We start from the raw sequence: 27,940 nt of genomic DNA, 5'->3' as shown, positions 1-27,940 counted from the left end.
AATTAAATAAATGCCTGAGAACAAATAATACTTAACCGAATTAATGAATAAATAAATACCTGAGATCAAATAACGTTAGAGATCACATTTAAATTACTTATATAGCCTAAGTAAAATGGTCATTTCTTATATATTTTCAGTAGGCTACACAAAAGGAGCGAGACCTTAGAAATCACTATCTCGTGTTAAAATACGGTAGTGTTTATGTTTGTATCTAGCTGTGGTTCGAGTGCCATTAAAGGTCTGTCGGTGAGAAGATTCGGCGCGTTCCCACCATTACCTCTGCCCCGCGCTCCTCCCACTACCGTACCGCACTGCTCGAGCGCTCGTCACAGACACGCAGGCAGACAGCGAGCCAATGAGAGAGCAGCGGCTCACGCTCTGTACTCCGCTCTGCTCTCCGCTGCTCCATTCATTGGAATCCGCGCTCAGCGAGTGCTGCTGCTTTCTGCCACCTGGAATAGCACTGTGTCTCAAGATGCTGCAATGCGAAGGTATGAGAGGCGGATTCGCTGCTCTTTTGCGGATACATGGGAAGATGGCTTTTACTTTTTATGACGGAGTTTAATAGTGAGGTTTATTCAGCTGGAATTGACGCCAGAAGGATTTTTATTTGATGTGTATTTATATGTGAATCAGTAGGCTAATTATTTCTAATTTATTTAGTCTTTACAGGAGATACAGAGGAGTGTTGTAACACAATTTGTTTAAACGTCTAACATTGATTTTTTTACGCTATGTGTCTGAAACTTTTATATGATATTCACATATTTATCTGCTACAAAATAAAATAGTTTAGAAATGATCACTAGTCTGTAAATGAATGAACTAGTATGGGTTGCAACACGCTGTGCATTAAATTATTGTGGTAATTAAATTCAGTTCTCCAAAATAATTTTTCTATCATCCCTCATGTCATCTTAAGCATTTTAACATCAAGACTGTGTGTGTGTATGCACCTTTGTGGGTCTGTAATGTACTAATAGTGTTACAACATTAATATTATAGTATTGTTTACAGTAGCTTTTGACACAATTAGTTTGGCCCAGTTCATATTTAATATTTAATCATTCTATGCATTTAAAAAGTAATTGCAGTCATAAAACGCATTGATTTATTTCTGTTCTATAACTTCACTACAAGCTTTGACCTTTCCATTCATTCATACGCTAATAGCTGCTGCTTTTATTCCATTTCAAAAGTGAATTAGAATGGATATTATGAAGTTAAAAATATAATACTTATTTTTGCAACTTATTTCAATTTTGATGTTCTGTATAAATCACTGTTTTGGCGATGGATGTTTAACTTTTTTGTGTGTCCTGGTAACATATGAGAGAGTGTAAAACTGGCAAGGGATAATTCCTAATCTGTACCAGCAAAAAAAGGCAGTCGCCTGTGAATACGAATCACTTCGGAGAGTTCAGATCTTCTCAGTGGTGTTTAGTGCAGTCATAACATGACTGATGGGCCTTGGAAGATGTGAGGCTGTAGAAATGGAGGGATTTGTGCCACTGGGTGTGTGGCGCTCTATCCGAAGAGGATTTGTTTAGGGATGCGAGTGTAGGAAGCAGGAGCAGCTGTGTGGGCGATTTCTTCTCTTCTTACTCGCAGACAGGCTTTTGAAAAGCTCACTCTTTGAATATAAGAGCACTGTCAGCCTCCTGGGGACTCTTGAAATATTTGCTGAGCTTCATTCACAAACTTTGTACACTTTTATTTTTGTGAACTCAGACATTTTTCCACTTTTTCTTTGTAGTGAATGGGACCCTAGCCAGTCAGCTGTCCACACCCCATTCTGCAAAATCGCCCAGTCCATCTCCCACCAGCCCAGGGAGCTTGAAGAAACGCAGGGTAAGACCTTCTCTTCACAATCACCCTAATACACACACACAGGCCATGCTTTTACACTAGCTCTGCCCACCTACCCAAACATAATCTTCTACTGTCCACCTGGTGCATTTTATATAATCTATTATCTAAACCCAATTCTACTGTGTCAAAATGTGTCCTTTATGTGTCTACACTATGGCGTTTATTCAGTATATCGTGTGATTTGAGTGTCCAGATCCTTCTCTACTTAGAACATTCTTTTGCCCTCCTCCGCCATCCAGGGCTCTATATAACACGCTCCTTCTATGTTCTCAGGAAATGGACAAGGCCATCATTGACAGCACAGCTTAACTTCCCCACTTCTTCAAAGTGGCGCTAAGATCCACAATCAATCCTTAGTCTGGGCCACTACTTTTGGAAACATTCTGTCTCTCATGTTTCATCATCAGAGTTAAGCGTGAAAGCCCACTAGCGTCAGTCATGGAAAATGACTTCTGCTTGTAGTAGAGCAGCAATCTTGAAGTTACATCGAAACCGGGGTCCAAAATTAACATTTGCCATTAATCTGCCAGTATTTGAGAGAATAAATACCAAAATTTTCTTTACCTGCCATGAAGCTGTATTTTTCATGATTTGTGAACAAAATTTCATTTGTTTGGCATTTTTTCCCAGGTTGTCACTTGCAGCATCATATGTAAGGTGATATATTTTCCGTGGCACCTAAAAACAAAGGAAATTGTGATATATATATATATATATATATATATATATATATATATATTTCCCCTCTCAAGTGTCACCACATTGAGTTCTGAAGACTCCTAGATTTTTTTTAAGGTTTTTCACTGAAGTACAAGTCATCTGAAGATATGATTTTATTTTTTATAGACAGTTCATATACGTTTAAATTGAATCTCTCACATCACTTACATCAGTGAGGATGACTATATAGGACTATACATATACAGTAAATCATTTACTATACTATACTATACAGTTTCTAATAATATTACCTGCCAACGAGCAAATAATGTTTTATTTACTCACCAAAACCCATTTTTACTCACATATGGTGCTTGGCGAGTGCTAATTTTGGACCCTGATTGAGACAGCTTGGAGAAAGAAAAATGACATGATACATGCTGTTGAAGGAGCATGCAACTCACCAGGAAGTGTTTATTTATTCACATTTTTTCCATGAAACACCTTACTATTTGGTTTCCGAGGAAAGTTTGTGTATGATTGTGAGGAGTTTGTGCGCATTTGACCCAGTCAAACAGTCTCTAATCCTGCAGTTGATAGACTAACGCAAAGAGGTTTAATGCAGTAGAAACTTCTCCTTCCCAGTCCAGAGTTCCTCTCAGGTTAAAATATGAGCCTAGTGATTACTCTGACTCTCTCTCTTAAGAGTCAAGAGTCTCTCTGTCTTCCATTCTTTCTGAGTGTCTGTCTATTCCTCTTTCTTAGTTCTGTGTGACTAAAATGCACTAGAGCATTCAGTCATTGAGGATATTGCACTCCATTCCAAATGTTCAAAATGTTGAGCTTTTGGGACACATCAGATTCAGCTGCTGTGCTGTTTTACAGCCAGCAAAATCACGTGCTGATATTGACCCAAAATTGATTAATCAGACTGTTGGCCACTACCAAACTGGAGTTTTACTGACCTTAAATCGGTTCATAGTGAAACGAGTTAATGCTCTGAACATGTTCTCACTGCGTTTTTATTAGTCAATGCCTTTCTCTTAAAAGTGCACTCTTATTATTGTTAACCCCTAAAAAAAGAAATAATTATTACAATTATATCTGAAACCAAGATAAAAGATATTAGTATAATAAAAATTATTTTACATGGTTTGCCATATGGGGGCCACCATGTAAATATCACATGACCAGCTTTTTTTTTTTTCTTGGTAACCCCCTGAATAGTTTCACTCACAGAATAAATTAATGGTTGATTGCAAATATGGCACTTCTTCAATAGCATTGCAGCTGAACATTTTTGCTTTTATATGACGTTAAAAGCAAAACGTAATTGACTGCACCTCTGAGAGAAAGTACAGACATGTTCAAATTTTTATATTCTAAATTGTTCCAGATTGCATTAGAAGTGGCTAAACTTCCTCTTGAGGAAGAGTGTGAGAGACAGAGATGCCGAGCACTTTGTGTTTGCCCTCCACCCACTAGCAAAGATTCTCAGATTCTCGTCATACTTTCACTTATCTCGCACCGCAGCCTGAGCTCTTGAAGTTGGATGATCTCTCTGCGGTTTGATTCTGTCAGATGGCTTTGCTCTCAGCTCATTGCTGTTGCAGAATGAGAATTTGGGACAGTCAGATCTGCCCAAAGCAGAGACACATCTCAGCGTCTTTACAACCATCTACTGCATAAGTGGGTCAGGCTTTGAAAACTCCCCAGTGGAGTTCTGTAAATGAAGAAAGGAGAAAAAAACATTTGCATAAATATGATACAAATGCAAAAGAACTGAATGTTCTCTCCAAATGTTTCCGAAGAAGCAGGCACTTCTTTATCTGGCTTATGAATTTATATCTCTGAATGTCTCTGAATGTTGTTATTGCGTCTTTGTGGCTTGGTTAGTCCATTAGTTTGCAGTGTGCCCTAATACATTGCTAATGTATTAGCTAATTACAGCAGTACTTTGCTAGTAATACGTTCCAAAGATTACCTATTATAAACCATCTCTGATAGTTTATACTGCAGTTTTAAATGACCTTACTCCTTCCAAGTGAATGATTTAAACACAGATCATTACTACTGATTTATTATTAATTAGCTTTACCGCTCGAGCCTGGGCTGTGAATTGCATTCAACGCATGACCCACTTTCAGAAACGAGCTACACAAGAGTGCCGGATCTATACTGGGAATATATACGTGTGTGTGTGTGTGTGTGTGGCCTCTGTGTCCTCAGGCATATCCCCTCTATCATCTCTCTTTCTTTCCATGAGATCTCCGTTCCTCAGGGGAAAAATATGGAACACAAACGCGTTTGATGCTATGGCGGCAAATACATTTTTAATCTGTGTCAAAACACATAAAATAGGAATGTCGGGACTTGTTTCCAGGTCTGCTAATCCTTGTCAATCTGGCTAAACAAGGATGAATCGAGGTTACAATTTCATTCGTATCATTATAGCTGTGAGATTAAATGCAGTGTTATTCAGTCATTTATATGGATGGTTAACTAGGTAGGATGAGTGTTTTGTGTGTTGCATAACATGAAAAGTGAGGCCATCGAGCTCAGCATCACACCTGTCTCTATCTGAGCTGTTTAGGATTGAACTGAAAATGCACCTGTCTGATTCCTGAATTTTAGTTGCATTTAAAGTAGCAGATCTGCTCTTATTTTGTTGTTTTGATGGACAAAGTCATTTCTCTTCCTGTCATGGCAGTTCCACATCCTGTGGTTATTTCAACTCAAGTTTAATTTAAATTTTCATAAAAACACATTCTTCATCATCTCCATTTAATTATGTCCCTCAAACTGTCTGTTGGGTTGCATGCTCTTCACATTTTCCTTTGGTGTTTTCACACCTGTATATTTTCGGTTTAAATGACATTGTGTTTGTGTGCATGTATGTTTTCATTCATTCCATGAACATTGATAAAAAAATTGATATTAGTGTCTTCCAAGTATGATATCATTACACGTGGATGTTTAAAAGGAAGTTGGATTTTCGCATGTACTTGTGTATGTTTCTTGTACATGAGCAAAATAATGATGTCCCTAATCTCTAATGTTCTTAAAGGCATAGTTCACCCATAAATGAAAATCATCATTTACTCACCCTCATGTCATTCCAAACCTATTCTTTTGTGGAACAGAAAAAGAGCTATTTTGAAAAACGTGCTACGGACATGTTGCGTGGAGTGTTTCATTTCTGTGTGAGCTTTTTCTTTAACTGCTCACTTCATATTCATTCAAAAAATAGACACCTTGTATTCTGTATGATACTTTGTCTCCGCAGTAGTTTTCAGTTCCATTGGTTTTCATTGTTTTGCTGTTTTCACCTTTTTGTTTTGGACTCTGCTCAGTTATATTGTCCTGTATATCTTTGCTTCAAGCCACTGTCAATCATGTAGTTATCTTTGTTTTTGTATTAGTTTTGTGTCATAATCTATAATTTGTAGTTGTTTTAATGTATAAAAAGAAAAGATTGTATCATTTTCTGGTCATTATTTTGAATGCATTATTTTAGAATTATGTTTATTTGCCAAAAGGATGTCATGAAACGGTTCCATCATGTACGTATAATTGAAAATGATAAATACATTAAACAGTAAGTCTCTATATCTAGTACGAACTCAACTGGGTGTTCTTTACTAAATCTTTTGGGTCCTCTTCTGTTTATTTGGGACAGTTTGGCTCAGAGCTCCTTTAATCACATTTTATTTGTCCCAGACTTTGCGGATGCCAAAACAATTTTTATTTTGTACTGCACAAACATTAGTGTTAATGACAGCCCTGCATTTCAAAAACAAATTAATGCAGTCAGTCATGGAATTAGATTATAGGTATAATTACCCAATGTCCTGAAGTGACTCTTGTGAGATTTTCTCACATTGGTCTTAATGGAGTTGCAGCTAAGTGGTCTAGCATCTCTACAGCTATTCCCCAAAACCTCTGAGTAGCAGCGATCCTGATGAAAACAGCGGTATCTTGTCTGGCCTTTGGATTAAATTTCCCCATTGCATCTCCATCTCCACAAAACAAAATCATCTCAGGCATTAAATCAGTCATTCAAGCCATTATGGAATTAGTCTGCAACAAAATCACAAGAGTTATCTTAAAATGTAATAATGCGGCATTGTTATTGATACTGAGCCTGTTAATTGCTTTATTTCTAGAGAATGATTTGATAGAGTGTTCCTGCGACACTACTTTAGGGATAATTGAGGTAAATTTGCATTATCAGCATCATAATTGCACAGATGCTGAATAATAGACTGTTATGCAACTGAGTACTTACATTTGCATGTGCACACATGGGTTTAACATGATGTACTCTTGATCAGTGGAGAACAAATCAAAAGAATAAATACTTACTGCATGGTTTATTCTGTTTCTTTCCGGTCCTGAGAAAAAGCACAGAAATTCAGCCTGTTTGGAGTGATTTGACCTAGCATTCAGCCAGGAAACAGGAATATGCCTTATATGGGCTTGTCTCTGGCTGCTTCCTGTCTCGCAGAGGGAAAATATTATTAGTACACTCCAACAGTTTCCATGGTAACAAGAGTTTTGATAGCGCCAGGACAAACTGTGATCTGAATGAAATAGAAAAAGGATGCGGAAACACACACACACACACACACACACTCTCTCTCTCTCTCAAAACTGTTTCTGATGACACTTAAACAACCCTACCTTGGCCGTCTCATATGCATCCACTCAAACTGCCATTATCAGACAGTGAGTGTAGGAGTGCTGACCCTCCATGACCCAGCCACTGGTTCATCTCAGCAGTTTTGCGCTTTGTTCTCGCCATTAGCAGCCCGTCTGAGGTGCGTCCGGGGCCATTGTCACACGCTGCTACAGTCCAATCAAATCCATTTGAGTTCTCCCAGCAGTCGGGAGAGCACATTGCTCCCGGAGACATCATTCCAATTACTCTCCGCGTGGACCTGAAAGGGTCCTTGCACCCTGACTGGCGGCAACCAGGAGCGAAAACCAATTTACAGCACAGCCAGTAACTTCGCTCACACTTGCTGCTGCCATGGCAACCAGCAAAGAAACACCGACAACTGGCTTTGTCCTAACACTGTGCTGTGTTTAAAAGTGAGAATGAGGATTGTGTCCCAAGCGTGCCGACCGTCCTGATGGGAATAGTACACGGGGCAGCTTGAGGATATCCAGCACAGGTAGAAAGACAGAATACCCCAGTGAGTGGCTATTTTTGAAGTTAGGTGGTTGTCGGTGGTTTACTGTGTACTGCTATGTAGTTAGTTTCTGGTTTAATTGGATCTTTTCTTCCTCACAGGGATCCCAGAACAGCGGTTCCTCTCTGTCTCTGGCCTCTACCAAAGTCTGCAGTATGGATGAGGAGGAAGGTCCTGTGAGTGATGGTAAGAAATCGAGCAAAGCCAGTAAAACCACTTCAGGCTGGTTTAGACAGTGTTATTTTAGTATTATTCATATACTATTATAGTATTTTTTTATATTTTGAATTAGCTTTTTTATTTTCAGTTTTCATTTTAATTGTAGTTTTAGTAATTTTATGCCCTTTTGTCCTTTTATTATTTATTTATTTTTATTCATTTATTATGCCAAGGCAACATTTATATTTTCGTTTTTTTAAGTTTACATTTTTCATCTAATATTTATATTTTCAGCTTTATTTCAATTACAATTTTTCAATTACAATTACAATTTTCAATTACAAACTACAAGACACCATCCCCCAGCACTGAGGCAAGTCAACAACTTGCTGAAGACCCGAATGAGTTTTACTGTAGATTTGAAACTCCCGGTCTCACACCCCACACCCGTTCTTACCAACTCTCTACACAAACATTAACACCTCCATCAACTCCCCCCCCCCGCACTTCGGATCAGTGAAGATGTGTGTCAGATCTTCAGGAAACAAAAGAGAAGGAAAGCACCAGGCCCAGATGGTGTTTCACCAGCCTGTCTAAAAACCTGTGCTGACCAGCTGGCCCACATCTTTTCACAGATCTTCAACAGATTACTGGAGCTGTGTGAAGTCCCTGCCTGCTTCAAACGCTCCAACATCATTCCCATTCCAAAGAAACCTAAAATCACGGGACTGAATGACTACAGACCTGTTACCTTAACATCTGAAGGTTTGGACTGCTGAAAGGATTATTGGTGCTCCCCTGCCCACCCTTCAAGAACTATATACATCCAGAGTGAGGAAAAGGACTCATAAAATCACTCTGGATCCCCCACATCCAAGCCATTTTCTTTTTTGAACTTTTGCCGTCTGGTCAGTGCTACAGAGCACCGAACACCAGGACAGTCAGGCACAAGAAAAGTTTTATACAGTATATATACATATGTGTATTTTATTCATATATCTCATATTTTTTATTATCTGTGTTGTTGTTGTTGTCTCTGTGTACTGGAAGATTCTGTCACCAAAACAAATCCCTTGTATGTGCAAACATACTTGGCAATAAAGCTCTTTCTGACTTCTGAATTCTGACTTACTGAAATTTATATATAGTTTTAGTTAATAAAAACAACATGGCAGTAACTTGACCTTTTCTAAATCCATGCATTATAATTGCATTCAAACATATTGCATTCAGACTTTCTTACAAAGTGCTCTGCGACGCTCTGATCTTATGCAGATGTGGGAGGTTTTGAATTAATTAACGAGAAGGCCCTTTAATAATCAAAGAACCTTTATAGTTGTTCAGTGCCACCAAGTAAAGATGTTTATCTCAAGAGTGTCTGCAGTGGAGGTCATCCAGAAACGCTTCATTTGAAGATTGTATAAATTAATTTGCATTATACAATCATTTCCACTTCAGTGCACACGCTGTAGCTGACTGTAATGCACTAATGAAAGAATCCATGAGGTGTAAACCGGATGCAGGTTTCTGTCTTGTTTTTTGAGCTGCATTCAAAGAGATTCTCAGACTGGTTGAGAATCAAATTTCTCCACTGCCTACAGAGATTTCAGTCATAAAAACAGATTCTGAATGAGGCCCACTCAGTCTTGCTCTAATTTTCTTCCTTACCGTCTGCAGCAGAGCCCTTAGAGGAGACGCCGATACCCACAGTCCCGAGCTCCATTTCAGATCGGTACAAAGTGGGCCGAATGATCGGAGATGGGAACTTTGCGGTGGTCCACGAGTGTGTGGAGCACTCGACTGGCAGGGCGTATGCTCTGAAGATCATTAACAAGGGCAAATGCAGAGGAAAGGTGAGATGGACGCATTATGATATTGTCAATAAAATGCTTCTATTTTTATTTTTATGACAATCTGTACAATACATTTTTTTTCTGAATCTTTTTCTCCTGCACAGGAGCATATGATCCAGAATGAGGTGGCTATCCTCAGAAGAGTGAAACACCCAAACATTGTGTTGCTGATTGAGGAAATGGACACTTACAGTGAACTCTACCTGGTCATGGAGCTTGTTAAGGTGTGTACTACAGCATACGCAAGCTGTCATTTTAATGCACCTGTTCAAACCTCAGGTGAAAACAAATGCAGATCGATAGACAGAAAGATTCACGAAAATCCAGTCACAGCTGGTTTTATACGTCTTGTGGAGATCTGGATGAATTTTAGCTCTTGGTGGCTCTGTGTAATGGCTTCTCTGTGCAGTTGTGCTGGCTCTGTTGAACTGAGTGTTATTTTAAGCTGCTGTTCCACTTACTCGACTCTTTGAGGGGATTTCTGCCATGTGAACAGCAAACCAGGCCACCATGAACCTTCTGCCTGCTTTGTATAAACAACTTGACCTCAAGAAAACTCTTGTGATGCAGATCATTTTGTGTACATGCAAATACCACCTTGCTTGGAAGCAAAACGCAACAATGGAACCGTTCCATTCACACACTGTAGATGTCAAAGATACCTTAAACAACAGCTGGGTGGAAGACAATATAAAGTGTCTATCCACAGATATTTTGCTGTATTTTGTGTATCTTGGAATGTAAAAAGTGCGCTTAAGGCTCCTTCTAAGATGATATTGCTCCTCTGTGTTGTTATCATTTTAGTTGTGATGTGGATCCCCCTGTTCTACAGAGTTAGAACGAGTATTAAAACTGCATAGTTATCATCCTTGGTGTGAACTGGAATTTAGAGCAATAAAGACACATGCAGGAACAAAAAAATAAAGCATGGGATGGGCTTGATATTAAAAGAAGTTAGGGGCCGTTTTCACAGAACGTATTTTACATTCCACTGGAATGTTTTTCCATCGTTTTTCTATGTTGACATGCTAGACGATGCCTGTTGCACTCTGGTCTTGTGTCTTTTTTGCAGCACATCAAATACACACAAAAACATGTCAAAATGCCCATGTTACCGAGTATGAATGTAAATAATCATGATAAGAAATCGGATAAGTGTCAGTATACTGGATCCATGCATTAGGTCATAAAGTGACAGCAGCCAAATATACTTGCTGTTAAACAGCAATAAAAGAAACAACAAAAAAGAGAGAGAATAATTTAGTGCTCTTGGCTGAACAACTTTAGTAGCTTTAATAAGAATCAATGTATTTTCAATTCATACAGTGAAGGCGATAATTATATTTCTAACTTGAATGCTACTGTTAAATAGACCTACTGTAATTGAAGCATATATATTTTTAATTCATACACTGAAGGCGATAATTATATTTCTTACTTGAATGCTACTGTTAAATAGACCTGTTTATTTCATTTGTATCTTTATTATATCGAATCTGTCCTATTTTTTGTAATTTGCATCTTCATTCTTATTTTTAGGGAGGAGATCTTTTTGATGCCATCACCTCTGCCAACAGATACACTGAGCGGGATGCCAGCGGCATGCTGTACAACCTGGCCAATGCTATCAAGTACTTACACAGCCTTAACATCGTCCACAGGGACATCAAGCCAGAGAACCTTTTGGTAAGATATCAACACGCCATCCTTCCTTCCATCTCTCCTTCCTTTCCAAAACGTACTTCTGAGAAAGTCATCATGACATGACTGACACATGTCACAGGTACAAGCGCAACAGTTATCGCATCCTAAAGTGGCGCTGTTTGATCACCAGCCTCCACAGCCATGTGTTCCTGTGTGTACGTGCAGAGGAAAGGAACGGATGAAACTCATAGGTCTTGTGGGCTGGAACTATATAAGTGTGTTTGGAGAAAGAGAGATGATGGCTGTGAGCTCTTTGACTGAGTCTAGACCAGCCACCTACTGACTGAGTGTATACATGTGATGTCACTTCTGCAGCGGAAGAACTGAGATGTGACTCACACATTGACAGTTCACAGACTGTACTGTTCTACAAGGCTGCTCTCATACGAACCTTTTACCAGACATCATTTATGAATCAATGGCTTATACATGTCCCCTTCCTCTGCTAATTCAGGACGGAAATGTTGTTTATGAAACCCTGTTTATGAACTAGGGAATTTGTCTAGAAATGCTGTAGGTCTTACAATTGAAAATGTGACCCGCTAACAGTGAATAAAACCATCTGTTTCTCAAATGCACTCCAGTGTCCTAGAAAGAACCATGCACTGGCTCACATATGCGCTTGCTCGCTCTCCACGTGTCAAAGATAATCGCTTGTGGCTGGAAGCATGCATGGCAAATGCACCTTGCAGTGCAGAATGAGGCTTTTTCAAAATGCATCACTTTACATATTATATAACGCCAAACACAAAGCCAGCCAAGCTTAGGATCCTGTTCCTTTTTAGCATCAGTGGATTTTAGGTTAAAGACATTAAATGCACAAATATCCATTTATTTGAAGCCAGTGCATATTTTTGACACTGATCTGCATACGTTCACATGGGGAATTGAGAGCCGGATATGTCATTTTCATAGCTTGCTTTGAAGAGACTACGTTGTTTTTGGTCTAATGTTATTCTTGGCTTTGGTTCACAGGTGTATGAGCATCAAGATGGAAGCAAATCCCTGAAGCTGGGCGACTTTGGCCTAGCCACCGTGGTAGACGGACCTCTGTACACTGTCTGTGGAACACCCACATATGTAGCACCAGAGATTATCGCAGAGACCGGGTGAATATAACACGTTAATAACACGGTTGCAGAAATCTAATGTGCAATTTTTCTTTTCTTTCATGGACTCGTGTGATGTTAAGCATAGTGTTGTGATTGTTATGATCATATTATGTTGAGTTTAAAGATAAAATCTAATAAGGCCAATAACACTAAAACACCTTTTGTTTGCTGTTAGGTATGGCCTTAAGGTAGATATCTGGGCCGCTGGAGTCATCACATATATTCTCCTCTGTGGCTTTCCTCCATTTCGTGGGTAAGTTCAGTGTGTATAACAAAATGTGGCTTAGGCCTATGTGAGAGGATCATTTGTTAGGTTTTTGCATATACCAAAAATATTGCTTTTCTAAGTTGTTTTAAAAAATCTTGTAATTACCATCAAAATGATGAATTTATCCAGTAGACACATGTTCACATGTCGAAGATTTATCCTTAAATAAATTCTAGGTGTGTATGTAGTGCAGCTTTGAGTAATGTAATCAAAGCTGTAAGGTGGTTATGAAAGATGTTAATGCGCCACCCTGTGGCTATTTGTCGTTCTATCAATGAACGCAATGAAACGAGCTCCCCCTGTTGATATATATTTGAAGTTGCACTCTTTGTTTCAGGAGCACTGATGATCAAGAAGCTCTGTTTGACCAGATACTGCTGGGACAGTTAGAATTCCCTCTTCCGTACTGGGACAATGTATCAGACTCAGCCAAAGTAAGTGAAATATGTGTGGATTAAATAATAAATATCTGGGATAATAATTTTAAAAAACGATAAATGTTTTTTAAAGAAGTATAATATGATAATAACTAATATGTGGTGTATGATAAATATGATAATATATAATATTTGGACTTTTTAAAAATAAAATTACTATAATAAATATCACGTAGACTTTAAAAAACAATTCAAAATAATATGATAACTAATATGTGGAGTTTTAAAATCAGAATTATATGTTGCTTTTTAAAAGCAAGAATTATGATAATAATGTTTTTTTTAAGCAAAATAGTATGATAATAAATTATATTGGTAACACTTTCTATGAAGCCCATATTTATAATACATTATAAGGGTATTCTTAAGGCATTATAATGAATGCATAATGCATTATAAAAAACCTTATAATATGTTGTATCATCTCATGAATATTCATAAGAACAGTTTTAATATATTATAATATTTACTTATTTGTGGTTATAGCTTTTAAGAGTATGATGATTTATAACACAATGAACACGTTGCATCCACTTTTACAATAGATTATATTTCTCATAGTTATAATGTATTATAAGTCTCATATCTTGCCATTTTTCTTATGCTACTTTACTTAAAGCGGTCAAAGACCACTTATAAGTAGTAGTAATAATAATAATAATAACAACATTTTTTTTCTTTCAAACAGCCATAAGATCAGATATCGATATAGAGATCAGATGAATGTGTAATATGACACATTTGCTTTGAACTATTTTTAACATCAATTAATTAACATTAGCTCCACAGGAAACACTCAACATCTAACCACTCACAAGCTGTAGTAAGATACTGTGCAGATCTTAAATAAACAATGTCAAGATATGATACAGTCCATTATTCTGTAAATGAAGTAGATTTAATATGGTGTTCATTGTGTGTTATAAATAATCATACTCTTAAACTTATAACCACAAATACGTAAGTATTATGATGTATTATAACTGTTGTTATGATTATTCATGAGTTGATATAACATATTATAAGTTTTTTTATAATGCATTATGCATTCATTATAATGCCTTAAGAATACCCTTATAATATATTATAAATACGGGCTTCATAGAAAGTGTTACCATTATATTTATTTGCTAAATATTTAATAATATTTATATAATAATATATATATTTGGGCTTTTTAAAATCAAAATCTCATTATTAGTATGTGGGCTAACATGATTATACTAATAATATGATAATTTCATAATTTGTCTATAGTGAAACATTATTACCTGACTAGAAAATAATTCATCACTATAGAAAATTACGAAATTTAGAATGTTTGAAATCAAATTGATTTTTGGTTTTAACTACATATTATTATTATTCAACAGTAATAATTTTTATTACTAGTGTTTATTTTTTACTTTTTGCTTACTGTAAGTCATTGTGTTCACCAATTCAAGGTCATGATTGGCATTAGGGTTTGGCACTAACTCTCTCTGTCCCGTCTGTCTCCTCAGGAGCTGATAGTGTCTATGCTGCAGGTGGAAGTGGATCAGAGATACACAGCGCTGCAGGTGCTGGAACATCCCTGGGTCACTGTGAGTAATTCAGCCTGAATCCATTACACTGTACTGTGTACAAATCTTTATTGCTAAATTATAGGACTGACAAAGTCGTAATACTTTTTAGTTCTCTTGTTCAATAAATATTGTAGCTGATGGGCTTCATTTCAATGGCTGTTTCAGAATGACAGTCTGTCAGAAAACGAGCACCAGCTGTCAGTGGCGGGAAAGATCAAGAAGCACTTTAACACTGGGCCCAAGCCCAGCAACAACACCCCGGGAATGTCTGTGATGACGGTAAGCCCACACTTGACTGTCAAAGCCTGAAGTTAACAATCAAGACGCTAAATAAACATTAAAGAGCCAGTGAGCTGAGTACCAGACACCATGTGTGATGGACAGCTTTTATGGGAGGCAAAAGAGTTCAAACAGTATAATACTTTGAAATTGTTTTCTTTAATAACAGTTAAAATGGATTTGCAGCTGATGATTTGAGTATTTCCATAATGTTTTTTGAGCGCTGTCCACTGAGCTTCACTGATTTCTCTTCGCTTAGCTCGACCATGACCTTTCCATCCAGAGATCAGGGTCACTGGATTTCTATCAGAACCCGAGCATGTTTTGGATAAGGTAACGCCATGTGTCCTCTGCAGCACGCCAGCCCTTGTCTTGTTGAACCCCAGTGTAGGCACTGAAACCTGCTCATGTCATGATCAAAGATGGCTGCTGTGGTCTTTCAACCTATGTGTGTGAAAGTTTTCAGTCCAGGTGGAGAATGTGCATGATTTGCTTCAGCATCATGGCAATTGGCATATTTTTATGTGCTTTTCCCTCAGTGTGCTGCTTGTGTCACTGCCCTGCTTCTAACCAGCTTCTCATGAGCTTCACCCTTGTGCAGAAATAAAATGCTCAGCAGTCCCAATGTTTTTTTTTTTTAAATACAAACTCACTTTTAATAAAGAAACTTAAATAGATTTATTAGTAAATGTACAATACAAATCACAAGTTTGGGGTCAGTAAAGATTTTTTGTTTGTTTTTTGGAAATAAATACTTTTATTCAGTAAGGATGCAAATGAATATGAAAAATGCATAATGGTTTCAAATAATAATAATACTTAAGCATCTGTTTTCAAAATTGATAATAATAAAAAATGTTTCTTAAGCACCAACTCAGCATATTAGAATGATTTCTGAAGGATCTTGTGACACTGAAAATACCTATTTTAAATCATATTTCACAGTATTACAGTAAGTACTGTTTTTTTTTGTATAAAAATGCAGCCTTGGTGAGCATAAGATTAATTTCAAATATATATATATAAACTAAGTGACATCAAACTTTTGAAATGTAGTGTATTTACATTTTATTGTTATTATTTTAATTTAATTTTTTTATTAAATTAAATATTTATTATTAAATTTTTTTTACTTCACTTTTTAAAACTTTTCTAAAAAATAATTTTAATTAAAGGGATAATTCACCCAAAAATGTATTTTGGTGGGAGTGACTTTATTTGGAGTATTTTATTTTGCTCTCATGTACAGGTTCTGTCACATGACTAAAATTCCCCATTCCTCCATCAGACCACCGCTCTTGATAAGGAGAGGCAGATTCTCCGACGAGGATGCCACCAGAATGTGAGCGCAGCTCCCTGGACCACCCAGCCAACCTGTAGCCTCCACATCCCAGCCTTTACTCCCAGTCTGTGCCCCGGTCTGCACCTCGACCCCGTCCCAGCCACCAAGCGGACTTCCTGCTCCAGCCCTCAGCCCCAGTCCATGTCCCGCTACCACCACCACCACCACCACGCCTGAGTCTGAAGACTTTTCTGCCTGCTCCACGGAGACTGTTCACTCCCTCTTCTCCCCTTTCTAGCGTTGAAAGGGAAGGGCAACGAGTGGAAAGGGCACTAAAAGAGAAGAAGGGTTTATGAGGATTCGGAACGTGGCCGAGTGGACCGATGAACTGAACCATTTTGTAATCTGATCACATAAAGGTGCAGGGAAAATGATGACCGTCAAGAAGGGGGTTTCTTGTTTATTTATGGTCATTATAATAACTTTATTTATACATAATAAATACATTTTCTTTTTTAGTCAAGTTCAAAAATGTCTTTTTCTGTTGAAGCACCTTAGAAAAGTGATGTTTTAATGGGTCCGGAATTGTTCATATGTTCCAGAAGGAAACTGTAAGGACATTTAGCAAATTTGTTTCCTGGTAATTAGTACCCAGTGTTTCCGAAAACCTTTCTAAGCAGACTGAAAACTATTTGAATTGCTGATACCTCTTCAGAGATAAACTCGTATGCGGATTTCCTTTCTATTGTGGTCGCACAGCACTTGTTCATACGTGAGATGGGGACCTTTTTTTGTAATCAGTGTAAATAATATAATTTCAATTATTTTGATATTGACAATATATTTCTTTATCTTAACTAGACAATGTAAGTCACATTTAACCATTTTTGCAGTTTTTAGGTATATGGAACATAAGCACAAATGCATTGTGGGAAAGACAACATTCCTTAATACAGGGTCAGCTCTTGGAAATACATATGCCAACGGTTCGGTCTGATAAATTCCATTTCATTAATGCAGGACATTGATTCAGTGGTACCTCTGTGTAATGAGAAGCGCTGCTGTTAGTATCAGGAGGTCAGATTAGGGTTGAGTGTTTCAGTAAGAGGTGTTCTAGTAACTCATAGCCCTGCTTACTGTGTCATTGTATTCTCTCATTAGTGCATGGAATACAGAGTGGCTCTTACATTATAATTTGAGACATTATCTTATTAAAAAATATATTAACCTCATTTTGTTGTTGTTTATTGATGCTGACTGACCCAGGCTTTCCATTTATCACTCTATCATTTTCAAGATTCATTCAAAATCTAGTAATCACTTAGTATATTCTCCCAGAGACAAATACAATAGAAAACTATAGCACAGTGTGTTAGGGATAGGGGAAAATCACTAAAACCAAGAAACGGCCAACACTGAAATCGTTTATGTTGACTTGTGGCAATGAATAATAAAAAATGAAGCCCAAACACTTTAAAAGCTATTAGCATAATAGTCAGCGCTAGTTTGATAGAGACACCCCAAAATTGGCAACAAAACAGGATAATAATTTGATAAAAATGAAACAATAAAAACGTTCCAGCAAACACAATAATCAGTGATACAAGCCAGGCTTTCATAATTCTTTTTCTCGTGATAATGTCATTTTCTCATGATGCGTTAAACACGTGTTGTTTGCGCGTCAAAAATCAGCCAGTTAAATACGCGCAAACAACACAAATATTTTATTTTATACTCTACACAAAAGCACAATCAAGTAAGTGGATCCTTATCAAGTTATGTGCATTTTGGTGGCATAGGAGGTGGAGTGGAAGGCGACCCCCCTAGGCCTACAATAATGGTTAAACCCTAATGCTCAGCAGCCAATCAAAAAGACAAATTCAAGTGGCCGGGCGGATCAAATCACGCGAATTGACGTCTGAGATTACGCGTCAATAAAAAAAGTATAAATATCATGTTTATCAGCAACACCGCGCATGAGTGTGAATAATGAGATATCCGCATTTGATCTCATAGGTGTCAGTTCTACTTCGAGAGGTCAGAACTGTCCGTCTTGACTTTTTGACTTGAAGCTTATTTCACTCCTCCCCTCACTGACTGCAGCCGCCTACTCTCGCCTAAATTTCAGGCGAGGCTAGCTGCATCCCAGCTCATGCTAGTCTCGCGAGAAACAAGTTTTGTTTACAACAAAGGAAACCCAGTGTCCTCTTGGCTTATATCGAAATCTTCCGACATTTTTATTTACAAATCCTCGTTTTGTATTACTAATTCGTGACCGGTGTTTTGTTTTGTTCTCTCCTCTGTGCTTCCATTTTCGTCACTTCCGCGTTCGTCACCGCGTTTACCTACGTTCTACGTCTTCCGCTGGACGCCGCCATGCCACTCGCGTTCGACAGTTAGTGGAAGCTAGAGATTAGGTTTATAAAGTTGTAAATATGGATATTCTTCTTACACAAACGCATTGCTTCTCTTCAGAAGGCCTTTATTAACCCCTGGAGCCGTGTGGACTTCTTTTATAATGGATGGGTGCAATTGTTTGGACTTCAAATTTTGGCCTACCTTCCACTCCCATTATAAAGCATGGATTAGCTTGGACATTATTTAATATAACTTCGATTGTATTCGTCTGAAAGAAGAATGTCATTATATACACCTAGGATGGCTTGAGGGTGAATAAATCCTGGGGTAATTTTCATTTTTGGGTGGTGAAGTGAACATAAAATATGATTTTCTCTTTTTTAAATTTGATGTCAAAGTTGAAAGTGGGCTTAAAGGCTATCCCTTTAAGCCCACTTTCAACTTTGACATCAAATTAAAAAAAGAGAAAATCATATTTTATGTTGATCATTGTTTTAACTAATCCAGTAATTTGTTAATTCCCAGACATTAGGCCTGTCACGACAACAACTTTTGGTTGTGCGATATATTGCCCCAGAAATAATTGCAATAAGCGATATTATTGTAATTTTAAAGACCATTTTATGCCACTGAATATATAATCATAATGTAACAGCATAATAATGCAAAAGGCCTACACAATTCCAAATGACAGCAAACTTTTAATTTTTAAGAATATTTAGATAATGGAAATTAAGTATCAAAATATTAGATACCTTAAAAAAACCTGAATAAATAGTAAATAAACATTTTCTAACAAAAAGTGCAAAGTAACAAGAAGAAAAAAAAGAAAAATGCACAAGGATGGCAAGACCATAAATAAGAACATCTCTGCAGATGAAAATTTTTTGTAAAATCATTTTTTACATTTGAATTAGCACCTCATTACTACACCACATTACGTACGAGAAGCTGCAAAAGACACAGGCGCAAGTGGAATGTACAAAACATGGTGACGTTCATTTTTAAGTAAATATAATGGGCGATATATTGCGTCACCAAAAATTATTGAGGTCATGTACATGTATTGCGCGATAAGTCGATATATTGATTATTGCGACAGGCCTATTGTAGATTCAGTCATTTAGCCTGTGATAGTAAGGCGATGGACAATTTGAAAAGCTCAGAGGTGTATCAGTATCTACACAGTGATAAAGTGTAATTTATCACTTAAATAAGGTGTTATTTAAGGATGTCGGAAACGACCTTATTTATCTAAAAGCGGACATTGAGCCGATCCAGAGCCTACACATATCACATCATAAGGCTTGGGTGCTAGCATCAGTGACAGATAACATCATGTATTGCAGGGCCAGGACGCTCTTGTAGTCATGCAGCAGCACTTTTGTGGAAGGTCAGTAAAGTAAGGACAATTAAGGGCACGAAAATTGTTTATTGTATTGTGATACTATTAATTAATTAATTAATGTACTAAACTGAAATGTTTACTGTGTGTCATTCATGTTCTGCATATGTTGCTTCACAGTAGCCTTCACTTGTTGGATGATAAAATTAGCACACAAAGTACTAGGGATGCACCGAAATGAAAATTCTGGGAAATTCTGGATGCACTTGGCTGAAAACCGAAACCGAAAATGCTTTGTAATAATTAATTATTATTTTATTAGATAATATAAAGTAATTTTGTAAGACTTTTTATGAAAGTGACACAAAAAATTGGACAGAAAATATATTAATATTAAATATCAGTTACATGCGTTGCCCAGTACCCAGTACAGCTGTACTACACCATGTTACATACAGTAGCGCTATTGCAAACAGGAACAAGTTTATTTACTACATAACTTGGGGGAAGTCGTGTCCTAATGGTTAGAGAGTCGGACTCGTAACCCAAAGGTTGCGGGTTCGATTCTCGTACCGGCAGGGATTGTAGGTGGGGGGAGTGAATGTACAGCACATTCTCCCACCTTCAATACCACGACTGAGGTGCCCTTGAGCAAGGCACCGAACCCCCAACTGCTCCCCGGGCGCCGCAGCAAAAATGGCTGCCCACTGCTCCGGGTGTGTGTTCACGGTGTGTGTTCACTGCTGTGTGTGTGCACTTTGGATGGGTTAAAATGCAGAGCACTAATTCCACCTTTTGAAGATCAGGTCTCTTTGAATAAACTTCAAAACAAACTTGACAAAATATATGAAGAAAAAGCCAAGGGAGCTTTTATTAGATCAAGAAAACAGTGGTTAGATGGGAGAAAAAAATAGTAAATATATCTTTAATATCGAAAAAAGAAGGGTGGAGGTCAATGCGATTAGGAAAATGAAAATTGATGGTGTTGTTTGTGAGGATAAAAATATTATCTCATCCCATATTACAGAATTTTTTGGCAAATTATATAAAAGTGACTCCAATGTTATTGACCCTTTTCTTATTCTAAATTCTATTACTTTAAAGAGAACTGTTAGTAATGACTTTAATTTATATGTTCTAAAAAAATATAATTGGAAGAAGTTAAAGCTTTCTAATTTGAGTGGTACGGGTAGGTTTTCGCGGGAAATTCGAGCATGCTGCTGCATCATTATGTCACTTCTGTAAAGGTAAAGAAGTTGTCCCGGCTACTAGGCTATCGCATGTGAGGATGCTGCAGGTGGCCGATCATTTATAGCCTTTTCTCACAGCAGCTGGAATAATTAATTAATTAATAATTATGTCAAAAAATTATTTTGATGGCGGATTGTAATCCAGAAAGGATTATATGAAACACATCATATTCCAGTTTTAAATGTGCTTCTGATTACAGATAGCCTGGGATTACACAAGATTTGTATTTTAAAGACAACCAGTTCGAAGGGAGCATAATTTGCTTTTTGGGTTAAAAGAATTTCTTGGTATGAAATTCGAATGGTATGACATTTACAGATTAGACTGTACAGAAATTGAAATCTACACACACACTATACTCATAGCCACGCAATGCTGATGTTGTTAACATTAATAATCTGAGAATAAAGTATAACAATAATAATTTGCACGGTTTGATGTGATATGAGCTAATCGATCGTTAGATTAAATCACCATTGGTAGCACGATTTATTGTAATGCTTTTTTCCTCAGTTGGTCAGAACAAATGTGGCAAACTTGTTACTTACTTGTTCAGATGACAATATCCGGTGAAAATTCTTATTTGGGTCATATATTCCAAGACGTAGGCTAGAATCTGTGATTACTGAGTATAGGATTCACACCGGTGCGGTGACTGACTGCCACACACAGACTACAACCCACGCAAGGAAGATAATTCCGCAAGTAACTGCAATTCCAGGTTTTCAAACCGAGATGGCGACAAAGAGGCAAAACTTACGGACTGCAGCTTTAAAGAGGCCATATAATAACTTAAAAAATAATAAATCACCAGGAACTGATGGGTTGACCTCAGAACTATATAAAACTTTTCGTGACCATTTATCTAAATTTTTATTGGCAGTTTATGAAGAATCATTTGTCATTGAATAACTTCCACCATCAATGAGAGAGGGTGTTATTACTTTAGTACCAATATCTCAAAAAGATACTCTTTTGGTCGATAATTGGCGCTCAATCACATTATTAAATAATGACTATAAAATGTTGGCATCTGTTCTGGCGGAACGGCTCAAGTATGGCCTGGATGACTTGATTGATGAGTGCCAATCTGGGTTTATAAAGGGTCGCCACATATCCAATAATATAAGGTTAGTTCTTGATTTGATTGATTGTCATGATTTAGTTTTAGATCCTGCTCTAATTATGTTTTTAGACTTCCAAAAAGCCTTTGATACTGTTAGCCACAATTTCATTTTTAGTGTATTACATTACTTTGACTTTAATAATTATATTTGATCAATGCAGTAAAAACATTGTATACAAGAGGAAATAGTTGTGTTAAACTTATATCTGGAACAGCACCAAAATATTCGATTCACAGAGGAATAAGACAGGGTTGTCCTGTTTCCCCCTTTCTTTTTCTGTTAGTTACATTTTACACTTAATGGTTAACAAAAACAATGTGATTAAAAGTATTAGAATTAATGATAAAGAAAAAATTCTCCCAATATGCAGATGACACCACGCTTTTCTTAAAAGATCAATCAGAAGTTCCTAAAGCATTGGAGATCATTAAAAAATTATTTGTGGAATTCAGCTTAAAGATGTAATTAATAATTTGGGTGTAAAAATTTCTTTAAATTCAAATATGGTTCTTACAGAACTTAATTTCAATCCTATTAAAGACATGATTAGAAAGAAGTTAAATTCTTTGCTAGCAAGAGACTTGTCTCTTGCTGCTCGAGTCTTATTGTCAAAGGCAGAGGGTCTATTAAGAGTCTCTTATTTCTTCTCTGTATGGAAAAACAAATGGAAAAGTGAAAAAGAAGGTTTTAAAAAATAGGATTAGTGATGGAGGTCTTGAAGTTGTTGACTTTACCCTCTTTAACCATGTATTAAAAGTAAATTGGTTGAAAAGATTTCTTAAAAAACAGAATCTATTTGGAACACATTTCCTAATTTTATTTTTAAGAAGATTGGAGGTATTGAATTTTTGCTATTAAAAAACAGAATCTATTTGGAACACATTTCCTAATTTTATTTTTAAGAAAATTGGAGGTATTGAATTTTTGCTACAGTGCCCCTTCTCACTTGGTAAATTACCCATAAAATTAGCTAAATTTCACCAACAGGCTCTATTATCGTGGTTACTAGTTTACAAACATAATTTTTCACCTCACCGTTGTTTTATTTAGAATAATCAGAATATCGTTTATAGAAATAAGTCATTATTTTTTGAGAGATAGTTTTTAAATGACACATATTTTGTTAATCAATTGATAGCTGACAATGGTCACTATGACATTGATAGATGACAATAACACTGTATTTAATGCCATTCCTAGTGGTATAAAAACTCTTTTGAAAGGAGAGCAAACTTTTAATCCTATTTCTTTATATAACAACTCTATCTCAGTAGAAGAGATCTTGATTGTTGAGGACAAATTTAATAACCGCTTTGTTCGAAATCATATCAACAGAAAATCTATTCCAGCGTCTTCTTTTAAATGGATGGCATTGTACAATGTTAATTGGAATGTTGTTTGGTCTCTTCTACACAGATATTTATTAACAAACAAAATAAAAGTTACATTTAAAATGTTACATAGATGTTACCCTTGTAATAGTGTACTTAAGTATATGCAAAATATTGAAAAAAATTTACTTTCTGTGATATAGAAGAGGCAATTGTACATCTTTTTTGTGAATGTGATTGTGTTAAATTTTTTTGGAATGAGTTATGTACCTATCTCTCAGAAAAAAAACAAATATCAGAATATGTATTAACAATATGTTTTCTTTTATTATAACTCTAATTCCCGTATTCAGTATACTGTTAACCTTTTTATTATACTTGGCACATTTTTTATTCACAAATGTACATTTTTGGGTAAGAACCCACTACTGTCAATTTTTATGGTTGATTATAATTCTTATGTTTTGTCTTTGATGGGCATAAAAAAACAAAAAAATCATTAAAAAGTCAAAAATTGCTCTCAATGTTAAAAGTGCAATAGGTGATTGTCTTCAGAAACATTTTTTGTTATGCTGGTTGAAAGTCTCTTCACATCACGATAGCAATCATTAAGTTAAGTGGTCTAAATGTATTTATCTGTATTTATATATTCTGTGGAAGGCGTAGGACCAAGAAATGTTCGTCCAATCAAAAAGCTCGGTCCGAGCGTTTTAATTGGCTTTCCTACCTGCCTGACAACATATGTATTAGCATACCTCTGCGCACCCTGTTTGTGCAGACAGGATACGTCATCAGCACGTTCACGCACGCTGTGCAGACAGAGCGAAAATGGCAGACAGACATCAACAACCCGATCTTCCTTCCTGGTATTGTAGTACTTTTAAAGTTTTCTCACCGGTGAATGACACATGATGTAGCCCAGCGGTTCCCAATTCCTAACCTCGCGCTCCCAGCTCTGCATATTTTGCATGTCTCGCTTAGTTAACACACCCGATTCAGATAACCAGCTTGTTAGAAGTGAGCTACTTGCATGAACTGTGTTCCGATCTATATGATCCGTACACAGTGTTCATTGCTCCCTACACCCTGAGCATGGGAAATCCGTTGACGTTTACTTCACTTCGGAACATTCATTCACGAGTTGCGCTGCGCAGCGTCTTCACACACAGACGAAACTTACTAGAGAAGTGTGAAGTGTGTGCGAGGACTGGAATTGGGACCCGCTGATGTAGTCTATTGTAGTAATGTTGTCTCTGGTATTCTGGTTTGTGAGCGTATATATGCGTTCAGTGGGCGTGGCTTTGGACGGCGATTGCAGGGAGGGTGGGACGTTGGCTTTCAGTGCTATCAAGCTAAAGTTAGCATTTTCCAAGATCTCCTACTGCACCTTTAAACCTTGTATAATTTTCCCCCTCTGGCTCATGTTATGTTATTTTTTTTTTTTTGTATATTTATTTATTTTACGTTCTTCCTTGTATTATTCTTGAGATATTTTGCCCTCTAGTGTTCTTGATATTGTATAGTTATGTAATTGTTATAAAAAGTATTTTGCCATTATTAAAAAAAACAAAAAAAACATGAGCGGAACATTCATAGAACGGAAAATTGAATGGAGCGTCACAGTGACAGCGGTTAGAGGGAAAGTGAAATCTGCGCGCTGAACACTGCCGGGCGGTGCAGCGCGCCATATATTTTCGTCCGCTTTTCTCTTTCGACCGAAAATGCCATTTTCGGCGCATCCCCATAAAATACCATTGGTATACTACTTCCTCCACCTCACCGGAAGTTGTACCCACGTTCTTTTTTTACAGTAGCGCCCCCCGGAAACAGGTGGATAGCCAACACAAGCTAACCCTGAATGACATTTTTTTTTTTACTTTTCTTTATGTGGGTACAATGAAAATGACTATGATGTATAGTCCACAGTATATTTAAGTTCCATGCATGTTTTTGTAAACATATATCTTACATTTTTAAAGGAAAACATTGTCTTTTTTCACCATTACTCACTGTGGTACCATTTAAGCCCATTTTGTGTGTTTTAATATTCACTGTGGAACCATTTAAGCCCACTTAATGTTTTTCAATGAGGAATCCCTCTAATTACAAAATGTGATACATTTTCTGAGTGAAAGTGTTTAATAACAGTTATTTGTGTGCTTTTACCTTACTGACCTTTTACCTTAACTTACTTATTACGGAGAGGCCTACAAATTACACACTGTTTAGCACCATTATATAATAAATGTCTGCTAATGTGTATCATTTGATTGAAGATGTTGAGCACAGGCTTATCCTTTGCAGGGCAAACCAAGAGGGTGCTGGCCCTTTTTACCTGAAAAACCACAAGGAAGTAGAGAACCTCTACAAACAGAAACTTAAAACAATGAAATCAGCTCAGTAACCAAAGTAACAAAACAGTAATTATTGTAAAAGGTTGCATTATTTTTTTCGTGAAATGTTCTGATTTGCATACTGTATGCTTTTCATGTTGAATGTTATTGGTACAGGTGATTAACGCTAGCAAACATTAGTAAAATGATTTTTTAAAAGTACTTTGCTTTCACTGCATAAATATATAGATGTTTTACTTCTTTAAATTCACAAAATTTTAATATTTTTGTGAATCAATCATGATGTGAGCTTATTTGGAACACAAGCGGGCTTAAATGGTGCCGAAGTACCAATTAAGCCCATGCCTGACTTTATTCATAAAATATTTTAATTTTGTATTCTAAAATGTACATCAACTTAATACATTTTCAAATGAGAGATAAATCTTACATTTTAACAAATTATTTTTCTTATAAACAATGTCAATATCTATGAAAAACACCTAAACTTAGATTTTGGTGAGCTTAATGGGTACACTTACCCTATTTTTTTTTTAGACATTATTATTATTTTATTCAAATATTGTCTAATTGTACCTTATTTACTATTGAACTTATTCAAACTTGCTTATAGGGCTGCATGATTAATGGTATTTTAATCTCGATAACGATATCCACCTTTCTCGGTAAATTAAAAATAATCTTCACGATATAGGCCAGCTCGCTATTTATCCTGAAAACGTGTTTTTAATTTGTCATTTGCGTTATCTTGCATTGCTAACAAGTCTTCACTAGCGTTCATGCTTGTGGCTTCCAGATGTGAAGAGATTAAGTCCCCCAACAGAGCTTTTCTCCTTTAAGGATACACTTTCTTCCCGGTGTTTTACTTAATCTGTGCAATTTGGCAACCCTGTGTGCGCGTTGACTGATGGCGGGACAAACGCTGATGATAAGAAAATGCGCTTTTGCTACCTGTGGCAATACAATGGGGAAAATGTACATAAATTTGAATTATTTTAAGTTATATGAGGAGTTTCTAAAGTTTTTACCAGTTTTCATAATGTTTAATCAGTTGAAAACGGCATGGCAATTTTATTATCAGTGTGTATTAACGATCTTTGAGCAAATTTACTGTGCAATCTGAGTGGCTTGTCTTATTTGAACATGTCACCGTATGTTGCGACAGTGACACTGCTGCTGTCAGCCGGAGTATAACGTAGACCAGGGCTATTCAATTAGTTTCATTTGAGGGCCGGATTATCGAATTGAAATTTTGAAGGGGGCCAAGGGGGTGGGTGGCCGTCCCAATCTCTTTCTGAGGGGCTTATAAAATTAGAAATTAACAGACAAATCCAAATTTATGAAGAAAATGACACTAACAAGGCATTTTTAACTGTAAATATCTACCATAATGGAACGATAATGTTCCAGGTGACTGAAGCATGTCTCAGCTCTGTCCAGGCAAACTTACATGATCACAGATTTAGATCCATTCTCTTTCAGAGCATTCACAGTCAAACCACTAACACCCCTATCAGACCACAGTCAAATGACTGTTTACCTAAAGAGGACAACAAATACCAACATACATTCATAGCCCAGTAAGCTGTACAACATTAGAGAGAATTACAGATTGGCACAAAACAGCACAGAAAAATATGTGATCGCAACTGGCCATCCAAAAGTATGCCTACTTATAGACAATTAAGTCTCCAGAAACACAGTTTCATCCATTTTCTGACATATGCGCATGTGTGTATGTGAACGTTTTGATAAATCACCATAATTTTAAATAATTGTCATGGA

The 27,940-nt window shown here is 36.8% G+C and overlaps 1 pseudogene; it reads left to right on the top strand.

Moving 5' to 3' along the window:
* The first annotated feature begins 393 nt into the window (after positions 1–393).
* Positions 394–17,612, top strand: LOC107691683 (serine/threonine-protein kinase DCLK1-like; annotated as a pseudogene).
* Positions 17,613–27,940: the final 10,328 nt, after the last annotated feature.

The sequence above is a fragment of the Sinocyclocheilus anshuiensis genome, unplaced genomic scaffold (genome assembly GCF_001515605.1).
Source record: "Sinocyclocheilus anshuiensis isolate Anshui unplaced genomic scaffold, SAMN03320099.WGS_v1.1 scaffold186, whole genome shotgun sequence".
Lineage (NCBI taxonomy): Eukaryota > Metazoa > Chordata > Actinopteri > Cypriniformes > Cyprinidae > Sinocyclocheilus > Sinocyclocheilus anshuiensis.
Note: the sequence above shows the minus strand (reverse complement) of the source record. Positions and strands in the feature narration are given on the sequence as shown.